Source organism: Stylophora pistillata, chromosome 3 (genome assembly GCF_964205215.1).
Source record: "Stylophora pistillata chromosome 3, jaStyPist1.2, whole genome shotgun sequence".
Classification (NCBI taxonomy): Eukaryota; Metazoa; Cnidaria; class Anthozoa; order Scleractinia; family Pocilloporidae; genus Stylophora; species Stylophora pistillata.
The window spans coordinates 27,780,170-27,795,523 of NC_142521.1; the positions used below are offsets into that span (position 1 = coordinate 27,780,170).

Below are 15,354 nucleotides of genomic sequence, written 5' to 3' on the forward strand. Positions count from 1 at the left end.
CAAGTCCCTTCACATTCGCTTCCGAGTGTTTTAAAATTTTTCCCCTTTTTTCTCGTCTTCTACTTCAGTTGCCTGTCAACCTATTGATGCACTTGAGAAGTTTAAGGAGCACTACAGCAGTTACAACTGTTCTCGAATGCTCTTTAAGAAACAATTTCGCCCCTTTTTCATGGTTTGCTAATTTCTCAGTGTGCATCAAACTCCAATAATGCACGCGAAAGCATAAATTATCTGCTAATTAAATGTTTTGAAAGGAAAACATTGAGAACATACCTGTTTCCCAGAAATAAAAATGTTTTGTGAGGCTTGGCCATGGCATTAATATTTTCTTAAAAGGAGGAGGTTTTTCAGTTAATCAAGTAGGGCTAATATAGCTCCTACATAAACCGCACTTCAATTTTCGCTCATACTTTTTTTCTTCAAGACGCACTCAGACTAATCTCCCTGCCTAGGTGATCATTAATAAAAGATTTTTAACCCTAACCTACAGGCATGGAAATCCTTGCTTTTCCACCAAAGCGAATACTTGCACGACATCCAACCGTGCACCTTCGAATTTTTCGACCAGTGGAAAATTTAAAAAGGTTTGCAAGATGCTTCGAGTTCACATTTATAACTTTGTATCGAGTTGTACAGTTGTATTTAGATGCACCCCGAGCAGTGCACAATGATTCAGTAGGATTAAAGAAATATAATTGAGCCCAAAACCAACTTTGATTGTAAACGGACAGATAAGGTTTCAAAATTATCGTCATTTCTACCTTACAGGTTGAGGATGGCTTCTTTCAAATGCACTGACATTGGATGCCATCTTCAAGATTACACGGCTTTGTTTTAGTTTGACAAAATCCCTTAGTTTAATGTTCTAAGCGTTCATGCTCAATGTAAAAATGTGTTGATCTTACGTCAGAGCGGTATCTGACAGCTTTCTTAATGTCTCCACTTTTTGGTAAATTTGCTTTATATTTATTAGTCAATGTGAAAGGTCGACACGATATGGCTTGAATTATTCTGAGCTTAGGGAGTAATTAAAATCGATCTACTGTGTATTTAATGAGCTTGGTTTTATGTTTCGTGATCATGGTCTAAAGTCATTTGTGGATGACATTGACAACCAAACCTCTAGGATGACAAAATGCTCTGATGAAAGTCCCAATTTTTGTTACGAAATTATAGGAAAGAGTTTATTTTATAGTTTCAAGTTAGGGTTTATTCGACTCTTAGGAGCGGCCAAATTGTTGGCTCACGATTTGGAAAACGAGACGCTTTAGAGCTGTTTTTTTAAATATACTTATTCAGTTTAATGTATATTGCAATCAGACATGATCTAGCTCTCGTTTCGGAAAGCCTGTTAAACGCTTGACATGTTTTCTTAGCCAAAGAAAAAGCTTTGTATTGAAAGAGTTTTTCGTTTCCTCGAACTTGACTTCATATGATCACTTTGAGAGGGTTTATGATACATTTTAGATATTGCATCTAAGAGATGCAAATAATCTCTGTCAAATGAGTGTAAAGAAAGAGGTGCATTTATAACAATCGAACTGCTTATGCCTCTTGGCATGGTTGTTTTTAATTTTTAAAAATTTGACGAAGACGAGAACAACATATGACAGAATTTTTGACAGATTAGCAGATGAGAAGTGAAAGAAAGTTGCACTTGCTACTTGCCATGGTAGTGTAGTTGAATTTTCGAAGGTAATAAGTATATTAGACGGAGCGACAGATGCGATGAGAAAAAAAAACTGAAGGCTTTTTCAATTTGACATGTTAGTTCAGCAGAATTAAGGAAGGTGATTACAAAATATGAAAGTACTTTCGACAGAAAGCAGATTGAAGTGAAATACACTGCATTTTCAATTTGTCGTGTTAGAGTAGAAAAACATCGTAAGTAACCAGGTTTAGACCACGGAGGTCTGTTGGTTTTAAGTATGCAAGTCGGTGATCGCGATTTCTTTGCCGATCCCTTTACGCCTATTGTGAGCAAGTCTTACTTTCAGACTTCATTCCGCTTAGTGGATCTGGAAGCAAATAAAAGAACTGAACTTCACAGGTGAAAGACCATGAAATAAACTTTCTTTTAAAAGAAGGCTGATAAATCCAGGCGTTGATTGAGTTCGAACTTGTTGGGTGGTGTTATCACTGAGTTATGAAGCCGCATATTAGAGCGAAGAAAATTGCAGATGGTTTTCTTTCCCCCGTTAAAGAATATGATCACAGTTGTAAGAAATAAAGCATGTTTTGATATGTGAAAAAAAAAAAAAAAAAAATTACAAGCTGATCCGCGCCGATGAACTTGAAGTTAACCCTTAACATGATTATGACCATTCCTAATACTGTTCTTTATATATACAAGGAGAATTTATTTAACAGTCAAGAGCTTCTTTAGTTGGTGATCATTTCCTTTATTCTCGTGACCTTAATGTGTGATTCAGGGGTGATATTGTAAGGAGAAATTAGATGTTAGTCACTCTTGGTTTCATAGGGTTCCCGAAATTACCGAAAAGAGTCCCTTGAAGAAGCAAGCGATTAGGTACGATGTGGATAAGACTACAAGCTTTAAAATTGACAGGGTCGTACATAACCATTTTAAGCAAGTTTCAAATGACTATAATTCCTCGCTTTTGAATCAGACAGAAATGATATGGGAACAAAAGAGCTTGAGTTAAACTTGTATAATGCAGAGAATGATGGGTACGATGACGTTTATAATTGCTTCTTGTACTACACCAAATATGGAAAAGAAACACAGTCTACGGTGTACGCTTTCAAGTAATTAGAGCAGGCCGTTAAGTTGATTCGTAATAAACCCGTGATGAACTTCATATATTCATTGTATCGGATTTATCATCATGGGTTTATTACAAATCAACTTAACGGCCTGCACCCAGTTGGCTTGTTAGCTCAATTGATAGAGCGCTGCACAAGTATCGCAGAGGTCAGTGGTTCGAATCCCGTACAGGCTTGATTTTTTTCAGGTCTGATTTTCACTATTGCATAAATAGCGCCCTCTACAGCGAGGATCGTGCATCATACGTATCTATAACCGCAGTTCAAAAATATATGAACTTTATATATTCATTGTATCTAATTTATCATCACGGGTTTATTACGAATCGACTTAACGGCCTGCTCAATTGTTAGCTCAATTGGTAGAGCGCTGCACTAGTATCGCAGAGGTCAGTGGTTCGAATCCCGTACAGGCCTGATTTTTTTTAGGTCTGATTTTCGCTATTGCATAAATAGCGCACCCTACTGCGAGGATCGTGCATCATACGTATTAGTCAGATTGTTGTAGCAATTGAAGCTAGCAGGGCTGAAACAACCAGAGATCGCTATTTCGTGAACGATAGAGCCCTAATCTTTTCCAGATATGTTTAATTTCAATGTTTATCAAAAATTAAAGCATTTCTTCACGGATGTTTCAAAAATCAAATGTTTCTTCGCATTTTCGCATGAATTTTCTCCTTGATACAACAAATGGATTTAAGCACCTCATCAATAGTGCACGTACTATTTTAAAGTGAAATGGCACCACCATCACCCATTTTTTTTAGCGCAAAGTGCGCCATATCGTCTTACCCTGATGGACAGAAGAAAAACTTTGTCGGACCTCAGCGTCACAGAAATTGATTTTTTTTCAGGTCTGATTTTCAGAAAGTAAACAGAATCAGAAAGTAAATAATCAGAAAGTAAACAAAAAACTCAGACATGGTCTTTCGGAAGTCGTTCACATCAATATTCGATTAGCTTGTCAAGGAAAAATCAAGTTTCACATCAGGTGAAACTTGGGAAGTTTCCCACTGAAATAGAGACAATCTGATACCTCCTGCACTGATCCCTACCAGTAAAACACGCTTAGCTAATAAAACCGCAAGATAAGGAGTTCGATTTGGAGAAGAATGAGAAAATAAAGGAGAGAGACGCAATAACTGAAAATGTCAATAAACTTTTAAACTTTGCAAGCTGTCGAGTAAATTCGCCAGTGAAAAAAGGGGTCGCGCCCAGAATACGGAGATGTGTAGAATTCTAACAGCTCACCTAACTAAGACCGGAGACTCTTTCAAACTTTGACAAACCCAGAATCAAATTCCAACTAGAAGAAATAGGGTCTTCGTTTTAGAACTCAAGTTTCTCTCAATTTTACCAAACAGCTGTTAAAGTCATAGCAAACCTGTGAATCCACTAAGATCGTGACAAGATATCCGAACAGGAACAGTATTACCTTTTTTATCACTCGGTCGTACTATTGAGCAGCGAGAAGTTTGAGCTGTTGATCGAACTGAAAAGATATACTTGGCGCAAATACTACCGACTCACGTCTGCGTTGACGAAAGGCATTAATATTACAATGACATCGGCGTTTGAAAAGACAGCAGTTAATTATACTTTTTAAGTAGCTGCATAAAATCACCTTAAGGCTATAACAACGAAAAGGTTATGTTTGTATATAATTCTGAAAAAGGTTAAAACTTCACAGGTCAGCGCAGCAGATGTGCGACAAAATAACCGTAAATCGTAAGACCTGATACCGAGAGGAAAACAGAGGATGGGTCTCGCTGGAACCTCTCAGACTGCAGTTTTTTTTTTTAAAAATATTCAAAGAGTCGAAGCTATTCTGAACCTTTCACTTGTACAGTCAGTAAAAAGTTGATTTTAAATCGTGCACATATGTGGCGTGAACGCAAATGTATGGTTCGTAAGTAATTACTCAACTATCTAATAGGTGCCAAATGTTCTTTGTTCGTGTTATGTCACCGGAACTACTTTGACGGCAGGTGAATTCACTGCAATTGAGTACCTTCCCATGGTGATAAGATTGAGACGTTAAAAAACGAAAAGAGAGAAAAGGCCAAAAAAGTGGTTGGTTCGATGAAATAGCAATATATTCTGGCGAATTTTCTGAAATAGAGCCCTAAAAAAGCTTCCTGCGATCGGCTTCTGTTTCCAACGGGTTGGATGAGGAAAAGTGGACAAGTCCAGAAATGAAACTTCGTCAGAGGAAGAAATTCAGGTCTTTTTTTTCGTGAACGGAACCCTTACCTTGCGTGGGCATAAGAAAATGAGGATAAAACATTACACATGAAATGCGAACACGACATATCACTGAGCATCAGGATCAACAAAAAAAGGGAAAAAAATGAAGCGACTGATTTGCCTTGCAGTTTTAGTTGCTTTCAGTTCCTTTCAGCGCCTTATGGAAACCAAGTCTAAAATATCCGGTTGTGTGTGTAAGTGCTACATTATGTAAAAGCCGTTTCTAAGTGCGATAGCTTTGAGCAGACTTTGCGATGTCATGTGGAAAAGTTAGGGTCTTAAGATGATTCTTCTCGTGGGAGTTGTATATAAAAGAGCAGTAACATTCACACGTATATCTCATTCGGCGCCACAGGACCACTGATTTCACCTCCGATTCGAAATATTTCCCAAAATGCTAATTTCTCTAATTTGCAAGGTTTCGCGACGAGGGCTTAATTGTATATCTTACACCATTTTATTTCTCTAATAATGGCAAAGTGTTTCTGAAACAAGTTGCGTGAGTTTGTAAAAACCAAGAGCTTGACTAATGTATAACGTTTAGCTCTCATTTTAGTTTCTTTGGACAAATTCAAGGGAAACGTTTAAAGCTCAGGGGACAGCTGTCAACTTGGAAAATATTCTAATTAAAACATTCACTTTGTTGTTTTAACAATTAATTTCAGTATTATGTTGAGCGGAGTGCCAACAGTTACACAAAAAAACGGGAAAAGTAAAATGTTAAAACATTTTTCCTTACAAATCTTACTCAGGTTCGAAACGTTTTCATGCTCAACTGCTATCTCAGTTGAAATTTTATTCATCACGTTTAATTTAGTTGAACAAGTCCAAGTTTTTCTTTTGCTTTGCGTGAAGATTGAAAATACGACACAACATTTATTTTGGCCACAATTCAATAACTGCATTTGAGGCACAAAAAATATTCAAAAATGGAAAAGTGTTTTCATGTAGCTGTTGACAGTGACTTAGAGATATAGGAAAAAATCATTTTAGGTTACGTAATGAAATGTAAAAACAAAAAACAAAACAAAATTGGAATGGAGTTGCTTTGCTCACCTGATATTTCGAAGGATATGTACAGAATATATAAATTTTGCTTTCTCAGCCGATGCGGCAGCTTTTCCTGGGGTGACCTCTTTCCTCTTATCTGTAGAAAAGACGGCGAAAGAGAACTGTCTGCTTATAGAACGTTTTCTTCTGGTAGAGTTATCGGAAATTATGCTTTGATTGAACTTTCAACCCAGGAACGTTCTGACCTCCAAGAAAGGACCGTTACGTTTCGACTGAAGCGACAAACTGGTGGATCTTACCGAAGACTGTTGAACTGACCAAGCTTAACGCTGAGGCAAACGGTCGTGTTTGGCCAAAAAGCTACTTGTTTTCCGGTATCAATTATGGAAATGAAGAAATTAAACACACGATGACGGTAGAAATCGTTCAGTTAACTAGCAACGGGAAAATACCAGACAACGATGTCAAACGGGAAAAGCCTGAGAGGCAAGCATTTAATAAGAAGTGCAAATCGTGCATAAATAATAGGGGGCGGAGCGTGTCAGTCTTCAGTCGAGTAATGTTGAGGATTACTGACCCTCATTCGAGTTTATAAACTCTGTTGTCGTTGAAGATTTTTTTTCCACTGTATGTATTTCAGACCAGCTATTAAGCTTAGTCGCTCTAGAAGCGAACTATAAGCTAACATTACCATAGCCTAGCCACTAAGAATACTCCTTAAGACTCTTTTACTTTTACCATACACCATCATTGAGTTTTAGGGTGAATGGCAACACACCATTAAGACAATTCTCAAAGAAATATCAGTATTAAAGATAAAAGAAGTAGAGTGGAAGCCAAAAAAATAATGGTTTGTTGAATTTTGGTCGAGACAGTTCTGTCTTCTGCGACTTCATGCCAGTCAGTCGACCAATCAATAGAAAGAAAATAGACCACTTTTCAATTTAGGCCGAAGGATACTTTAAAACTCTTGTTTTAATCGTTTTCGTATCTGGAACAATTCATGCACACCTCCTGTAGCCCACTATTTCAGATTAGCGCATGGCAATAGAGACAATTTTGAATCTCCTGCTAAAGCTACTAGATACACGCAAGAAAGCTAGGACACCTTTCCACAAATAATCATAAACAAACAAAACAATTCAAACATACTTTCATTGGAAAATCCAACCGCTGAGGGAAAACAATAGAATTGACTCTTTACAAGGGTGACATTTCTCTTTGCCTAGAGTGCTATTCGACTGAATATCGAAGCTATCAACTTATGGTTATGACATTACGTGGAGCCAATGAAATCTCACGATAAAATTTAGCTCACCGGCTAGAGCGCGGGAAAATTAAACGCAAGTGACCAAGACATGAGCTGTTTTAGTTTTGCACCTGATTGGTTGAGAAGGAGTCACAAGCTTTTTCCATATTAGGAAGCTAATCAAATAAGGAAAATTTTTGACGCTGAAAATACCTGGAAGTTAAAATTTTTCCTGCTAGAGCCGTTCCTTAAAAACAGACAACGTTAGCTGGCGATAGACGTTATGTTCCAGCAATTCTACAAGTGTGGACAAAAACAATGTACAAAAGTCATCGTCACGAAATGTTAACGATATTTTCCTGTGCTCTCAGCGGTTGATAGGTGTGTTTTGACTGGAGCCCATTAATGCTAAGCTTTTTTCCTGTTCAACAGTTTCATTGAAAAACGAAGCAGTTGGGAAAATTCGACTCGGTGGTTTTCGAAAATTCTTCCAATTTCTCCACACTCGTATCGCTTGAAAATAAAACTGTTTAGTATGTATTGAAAAAACCAGGAAAGATTTATTACTCGACGTTTCGGGGTCATCGTGACTCCATTATCAAGAGACTAGTTTAAAAACATGCAAATAAGGAAAGGTACAAGAATAGCATAAATTAGACTGAACGGTTTAAATAAACACCTTGGCGCGGATGGAATCCGTTTGCACGTTCAGTGTTGGCTTACGCATGCGAATATACAACATTTCATTAACAAGGCAATCAAATTTGCCGTTACATTTCGTGATGACGTTGAATTGCTCGATCAAGCGTTCAGGCATTTCACTATTGTGCTGGAGGTGGCACTATTGTGCTGGAGGTGGAGGCTTTCAACGTCATCACGAAATGTAACGGCAAATTTGATTGCCTTGTTAATGAAATGTTGTATATTCGCATGCGTAAGCCAACACTGAACGTGCAAACGGATTCCATCCGCGCCAAGGTGTTTATTTAAACCGTTCAGTCTAATTTATGCTATTCTTGTACCTTTCCTTATTTGCATGTTTTTAAACTAGTCTCTTGATAATGGAGTCACGATGACCCCGAAACGTCGAGTAATAAATCTTTCCTGGTTTTTTCTATGCCTTTGCTTTAGCAAATCCCTGCTGATCTAGTATGTATTGAACGTTTAAATTCAATTTTTCTTTGGTAGATTTTTGTTTCCATCGGTTTTTAATATGAATGCATGATATTAAAGTTTAGATAAATGAATAAAAAAATTTTCTCTACAAATTAGAATATTCTACAAAAGGTACAAGTTTACTGCCCTCAGAACATTTTTGTAATTTCAATGGTAGATGAGGAAGAGCAAACGCAAGTAAAATAATCGACATCACGCCTAGATAAGAAATATGTTTTTTATATATATATATCGTTAGCACAAAAACGGATTATCGAGCCATTTGTATTTTTAGAAACATAACCACAACCGCCCCTTCAAGAGCATCTGATTACCCATGTTCAGATATATTCACATTCTACGCCTCCACACACTCCCAATTAATTCTATTTTCATTAAAGTTGCATTATCATTGTTCCTTAAGTCACGTCTCTATTTAATATTTTTTCTTTTAAAACACAGAAAGATTCTTCCCTCTTTATAGCTTTTTTTAAGTTCCTATCATCTTATAAGAGTGTATATCTTTAACACCTTAGGCTGACTCAGTATTCTTGTTTCAATGCTAAATTTAGGCAAAAAGAAAAAAAAAATGATGCTGACATTCTCGCATTAAAATGACTAGCTATCGGCCATGATATTGTTTTACAGTATTTACGATAATTGTCTGTATATCGATGATATATCCAGTAATAGTTTTAATGGCCGTTTCAGCCAGTGCTGTCAGAAAAATTTCAGAATTTGCTCAATAGAATAATGTTTATTCAAAATCATTACTTGATTTCACTGACTGTATTTCAATTTCCTTGAGCATGCGAAACATTTTCTTCACAAAATCTACAAAGTAACATTTTTAGGTACCCCAAAACTTTCAAACGAACAGGGTGGTATTATTTTAGCGAAAAAGTGGCTTTTCAAGCATCGATCAACGTCTCATTGAGATGCAGAAACGACACCATGAATGAATCTTTCTTTCAACAAATCAGTAATCAATACAAATTCATGCCTGATGCGTGGAAAGAAGACATCAAGTTTTTGAATAAATCTCGGGGTAACCTGCAATCACCCAATGTTACAATGGTTCTCTGAAAAATAGCTGATGTGAAGCCGAAAGAGTATGAGATGACCGAAAGCAAGAATTTTGCATCGCACTGTGAATTACGTACATTGACAAAGTTTTCTACCGGAACTACGAAGGACCTTAGTAATGGTATTCAGAATGACAATTTCAGTTGAGAACTGAACTGAACTCCAAAGATGCGACGAAAACCAGCCGAGGCTATCCTCAAGATGAAAATAGATTGGTCAGATTGCAAACGAGGAACTTGAAAATTAAAGACTGGGTTTTTCGAAGACGAACAAACCATGTTAAAGAACCGTCAACAGCTAATTTTGAGATGAGAGAAAGCGATAGCATTGCTTTGGGAGAACCAGTCACATTCTTTTATAAAAAATTTACCTTGTTGCTCGTTTAATTTTCGTTTGGACTTACTTTGTCAGGAATTGTCCAGCCTTTTCTGTGATGATACTTCTGGCCGCCGTTTTACAACGTCACCTTTAAGTTTCCGGCCTTGCAGGGAGAGGGGATACCATTATTTACATTTTGGCTTTGCAGAAGTCCACTGTAAGCCGTTTAAACACTTCCTCAGTTTGCACTGAAATAACATCTTTGTTTAAAGAATCAATATTAACCTGCTAGGTCAAATAGTTATGTCGCTCTCTGAGAAAATTAATTTAAGTGACATTTCGCGAATGAAATTTCAAAGTCTATGAAGAAATCGGCTTTCAAAGATTCGAAGTAACCAGGAATACAACAAAAAAAATAATTTAAGAGGTTTTATTTTGTTTTGTTTTTCTAATGAACAAACGGAGCGGCTTCCTAAAAGGATGTCTGGGGTAAGAGCTCGAAATAGCCTCTGTTTGCGGAAGAGGAAGAAGAAAAATAATTGAATGTCGAAATTGTTAAACTCTAAGGTCCTAAGCAAGGTACATATCGTAATAATTTGGATATATCAACAAAGTTGATATATATTTACATATCGTAAAATGACGACAATTCTTCAGCATTGTTTCGCAACAATGTAATCGATGGTTTACTGCAAAAAGCATTTTGAACTTTAACCAGAGACCAGACGATTGAGACTGCTGTGAATTTAGACGTCGAAACAGTAAGGAGGCGAAAAGAAGCGGTAAAAGTCGAATTGCCTGTGAAGTAATGCTTCTTTGAGATTACCATTAGATTACCATCAGACTTCCACAGGAAGTGAAGTAAGTTTATCTTTAGTTAGATTTGGTTTGTCATTTTAGGTGGCTTCAATACATTATCTGTCCTTGTTTATTCAACTAGCTTTCTTACCGATTAAGGGTGGAACCGAGACAATGATTGATGACGGTAGAAAAACAATAGATACCTGTAGATTTTAAGACGAATGCGAATGATACGAGTTGAGATTTCCCAGCGCTGAGATAGCTATAGCTAGTGCGTGCGGGAAAACATGGGGGTCAACATACACGACGGGTTTTTGCGAAAAAGAGCGCAATGGCAAAATCAACACATCAGATACTTCCGTAGCTTTTTAATCAGGGAACTGGCTAAATTACGTCCGAACTGGAATAATTCTGCAAACTCTGTATCTGATAAGACTTCAATGAAGTTTCATGAGGTATGTATCTTGCTGAAAACTTATATTCAATTTCCTCTCTAACAAATAATTTCCCTAAATGTCCCCCACAGAATTCTTCTAGCCGGAGCTATGTAGGTGGCTAATTATGAATTGCACACTACTTCGAGTTAGGTGGCTGGTATCAGTTTTCATCTTTTTGATGGTTTGTAACTTTGAAAGAATACAACAGAAAGACTGAACAAGGCCAGTTGAACACTTTTACGGGGTTGAATTATATAATCATTAGCTATCCAAAAATAGGTGTCATCTCGTCACTAGCAGTTTCCATGGCAACGCTTTCGTAGGCTTATTCAGACGCATTTTTTAGCTTGTGGCTTAAATAATTCGAAAACTAACCCGGTGACCCCGTGAATTTTTTCAGTGATTGCTTTTGGCACTTGAAAAGGAAAATGCACGAAGATTTTTAAAAAATTCTACGGAGCGGAATTTCAGAAAATCTAGAAAAAAGGCAATTTTCACAAATTTCCTTCCATAGAATCTTCTAGTTTTTTTTCTGATGATTCCTTTCGACGTTATTATATTGGAACAATAAAAAGAAGGGGTCACCGGACTTGTTTTCATGCAATAGCTTTCGTGAGTTTAGCAATTTCCACGCGCGTTCTCGCGCATTTAAAAATCTGGATTCTATAAGATCGACATTTGCTCATGATCTGTTATAGCTACCGCTGACAATTGCGTGTGCTCGCGCGCACGCCTGCGATCTGATGTTTACAGACATCCACTGCTAAGAAAATCATTAAACAGCTGTCAAAGACAGCCTCCCAGGCTCATCTTAAAAATCCTATACACGACTTCTGGCTATATCATATTATTTTCCTTTATGTTTCAAAGTCTTCTTCCACTTCAGGTAGATTATCCTTCACTTGAGTTCTTCTTTTTTCGCCGTCGCAAGATTTCATATCGGTTGAATATTTCTTTTAAATGTGAAGTGAAGTGAAGCGTTGCTCATATAACGAACATTACATAATTTTCGCGATAAAGTTTAATCGTTGGAGTTATTCAAAACCCGGCCAAATCTTATTCAGTGCGATTTGAATGATTTAAGTCTTTGATTCGCAGAAGTATTCCATTACGAGATTGCTTATTTCGAATCACCAACTCGGAATGTTATATAAATACTAATGCCTTATAAATTTACCTAATTAACAAAAGAGAAGCATCTTTAACTCTCTTAGCAAAGTCATATTTAATTCAGGCCTAAACTGTTCAGCCAAGAAAGATTTAAAGACTCCCATCAGAATTTTTTAGAAAGGCACTGCAAAAGATCTCCAGTACTTTACCAGCAGAAAGTGCAGTTTCGAGGGACACCTTGTTTGACTGATATCTGAAATGATGCCATGTCGCATTATTTTACAAATTTTTGTAAAAAGTGGGCATCTGTTCAAACAAGAAGAGTTGAATTTCCTAATTAGCTATGAGCAGCTAAGTCACCCTGGACTTCGGCTGACGTTTCCAACCATTCCGGAGACATTCTGACGATATTTTGATCGACAACAAAGAAAAAGTTTTAAGCATCTTTGTCAAACGTATGGGAAAAACACTAACTCCGCTGGGGAATTAGATGAACGCCAAATTTGTGGTCATTCACCACTCGCATGGTAAACGTTTCGCCTCGGTTCATATAGCAATTCGTGACCTCATGGAACTGAGCCGGAGGGGCAAGGGTAATCCCGCAATAATCTCATAAAAAAAGATGCTAATAGTCATAAAACCTTTCCTTCGTGTTTTAACTATCGATCTTCCGGAATCAGAGGCGATCTGGATCGATTTAGTCGGCCAGGGAATATTTCAAAAATATTTTAAAAACGCTTTTGAAAAATGATATAGTCGATTAGTGACTGGGTGGGAAGAAAGTAACCTCTTGATCATCCGAAACTGTGAAAATGAAAAGCCAAGTTTTTACTGCCATCGAATATGACACGCTGTTTGACCCGTGGGTTTGCAGTAACATTAAAGTGAAAATCAAACATTACACTTTTTAACATGTCACTCTTAAGATTGAAAGTGACAATTCTGAAACTCCAAAATATTCATACTTTGTTTTGCTACCATAAATAAGGGGAAAAAAGACATGTTCTAGTCTTAAAACGCTAAAGAACCAAACGTGTACTCAAAATCATTATCTGCTTTAAAAATATCACCTTAAATTAAATCTATCTCGTTATAACTAAAGCTTTTACTATTAAAGAAATTTCATTGGTAACACTTACAAGGTTAAAAAATTCGACTTGAATTTAGCAGAGCAAAGAAGCTTAACGAACTCTCTTCGAATCGAGATCAAACCATAGTCTACTACTTGAATGTAATATATCTTAGAGCTACGAATCTTTATGCATGGTTGCAAACCTCTAAGCTCTTCAGATTTATGATTACGTATAAAATCATTTTGATAATTCGCACGGACACAAATCCATAAATACCTTTCTTTCTTCCAATGCGGCGAAGCTGGGAATTTTGAGTCTTCTAAATTACCTTGCGTGTAAAAACAACATTTGAAATTCTTCCAGTTCTTCAGGGTACGATATGATTACAACGGCTGCCAACTGTTAACTATTTGCATACTTAGGCGGCAAAACTTGCCCCTAAACTAGCGATGTGACACTGTTTGTAAACACACATCCATCTAATAATCATCGCAAAAGATAACTGAAAAATAATTTCAGCGCAACAAAATTTTTTGGAAGGGTATTCGCGTTTTCTAAGTTGCATTCCGAGGTAATTTCTTCTACCATGACGGCAGACTGTCACATAAATAACATTCAATTTATTCGACGAAAACGAGAAATTATGGCAGACAGCTTTGTGCAGGGTTCTTTGACAGCTTGTCAGTGAAAGTTTCTTCTTCAAGGACAGTCTACATCATATGATGATTTTCAAGTTTGTCGTATGGAGAAATACGTATATTTACACGAGTCTGTCTTTACAACACCACGTTTTGGCTATTCGTGAGAAAATATCGATTTCCTTACTGCGATTTAATTATCGGCAATCTTGAAAGTCGACTCTAGACCGCGCAAACAACTGATAAAAATCTCGACATTTGAAAGAAATAATTAAAACCAGTTAAGCTTCATTAAAAAACCCAAACCCAAACGTAAGTGAATCACAAATGCCATGAATATCTATTTCTAATCTTCGTGAAACGTGTATCTCGTCATCGCGAAAGTAACAACACGCGTGCGACTCAGGCACTTACATGTAATGAAATCTATACTGTACACGTTTTGAAAACAACCATTTTGTCTTTATTTTTTTCTTTTTTGGATGCATTTAAGCTATTTTAATTTGGATAAACAAGACGTCTATAACTTTGAGGCAATAGGCCATATTTCCCAAGGTTTTGAGCGTGATAAAGCCTCGCAGGATTTGGGGAGAACGTGAGCAACTGACCTGTCAATCAAAAGCCGATAAATTTTAGCCCACGTCTTTGATATATTTGTCATCTTTCTAATCAGAAACTTCGTGGTCCTTCATCGTTATACAAATAGCGATATCACGAAAAACGAATTGGGTCTTTAAGTTAAAAGCCCTGTTGAATAGCCATAAAACACAACGGGAAGTTTTTTTTTTAAATGTTGGAGAACTGACACGATAAAAGAAGTATGAAAAACGTGATTTAAAACAGCTAAAATTAAGAAAACCGCTGACGTTAGCGATTAAAAGCCTTTGATTAGAACGGTAGCCGGAAAAATTTAATTAAAAAAAGACTTACCAGTGACGAATTGTGAACGTTAGCTTTGGAGTCGGAAAATTTCATACCACAAGGCAAACCGTATCATAATCAAAAATCAGCTTAAAATATTTAGCTCGAGTCTGACAACATACTGTGTTGCAAAAGTGTCTAAAAATTTACGGAATGGCTATAGAATGTTCTAGCTAGAACGGGGCGGATTCTCCCCGGAAGTATCCGCTTACCATGATGGACATTTGACCCACAGCTGTGTTATTCATAGTGCTCCCTCAATTTAAAATTTGTTCCTATGGGCCTGGCAAGTGTACTTTAGAAATGAAAATGACCTCGAGTCAATAATGAACCATTTGATCAAGACTACTTACAGCCTCGTACTATAGTGTTTTTATTCCTAGATAATCCTGTGAACCGTCTCAAACTTCGAAAAACACCGAACTGTGAGTCTCAAAGTCAAAAACTCTACCTTCACAGTGCAAGCAAATGGTAACCAATACAATGCAATAGTTTCAAATGCAAATCTTTTCCAATTTTCA

At 36.9% G+C, this 15,354-nt stretch overlaps 1 protein-coding gene across 23 annotated transcripts in view; it reads right to left on the reverse strand.

Annotated features, from left to right (window-relative positions):
- The window catches only part of LOC111328722 (gamma-aminobutyric acid type B receptor subunit 1), a 59,549-nt gene that overhangs the window by 27,398 nt on the left and 16,797 nt on the right, over window positions 1-15,354 (reverse strand). For 8 of the 23 annotated variants that reach the window (XM_088753746.1, XM_088753745.1, XM_088753747.1 and 5 more), the window contains exon 3: window positions 6,091-6,181. The exons of 6 other annotated variants lie outside the window; for them this stretch is intronic. The gene's annotated coding sequence lies outside the window, so the exon portion shown is untranslated. Of the gene's footprint in view, window positions 1-6,090; window positions 6,322-6,344; window positions 6,507-9,938; window positions 10,459-13,550; window positions 13,570-14,842; window positions 14,861-15,354 lie in introns of those variants that run through there. 9 more of the 23 variants (XM_088753749.1, XM_088753761.1, XM_088753748.1 and 6 more) reach the window with 9 other exon arrangements.